The sequence below is a fragment of the Coturnix japonica genome, chromosome 14, assembly GCF_001577835.2.
Source record: "Coturnix japonica isolate 7356 chromosome 14, Coturnix japonica 2.1, whole genome shotgun sequence".
NCBI classification, from domain to species: Eukaryota; Metazoa; Chordata; class Aves; order Galliformes; family Phasianidae; genus Coturnix; species Coturnix japonica.
In genome coordinates this window covers 6364610-6365296 of record NC_029529.1, presented here as the reverse complement: position 1 = coordinate 6365296, position 687 = coordinate 6364610, and positions in this window count along the sequence as shown.

Here is a 687-nt window from a genome sequence, read left to right as displayed (position 1 = left end):
CTTGGGATTTGTAGTCCTACCAGTCCGCTCCTCACCGCGATGCTGCTACGCTAGGACTACAATTCCCAGCAGGCCTTTGGGCAGAGCGCTGATTGGCTCTCCTGCAGTCGCTCTGCGCTATAATCACTCTTCCTACTGGCTTCTCTCGTCACCAATCGGGAGACAGCACACCACGCCTCGGGCCACGCTGCGCCGCGCCGCGCCATTGGAGGGAGGAAAAGCGTCGACCAATAAGCGAGGGGAGAGGCGGGACGGTGATCACCTCAGCTGCTTGGGATTGGCTGGATCCACGGGCAGCCTGACCAATAGCGGCGGTGGGGTGTGTATAAATTCCACAGCGAGCGCACGTTTCGCCCTTTCCAGGCGGGAGGTGAGTGGTGTTGGTTCTTCGCTGGGGGTGGGCGCTGTGAGGTGGGACGAGCCGGGGATGATTTTAGCTTTACTTTTCTGACACCTCGTCTGAGTGGCCGCGGCCATTGCTGACACACTACGGCTGAGGCTCGAGGCCCCGCGGTGCTGCTGGGCCGGGCGGTGCGGCCTGATCTCACTGTGAGGCCTTGTTTCCTTAGGGCCCGACGGGAGCCGGATCGCAGCGGCGTGAGGAGCAACGGGAGCCCCATAAGGAGCAGTGGGAGCCCCGTAAGGAGCAGTGGGAGCCCCGTAAGGAGCAGTGGGAGCCCCGTAAGG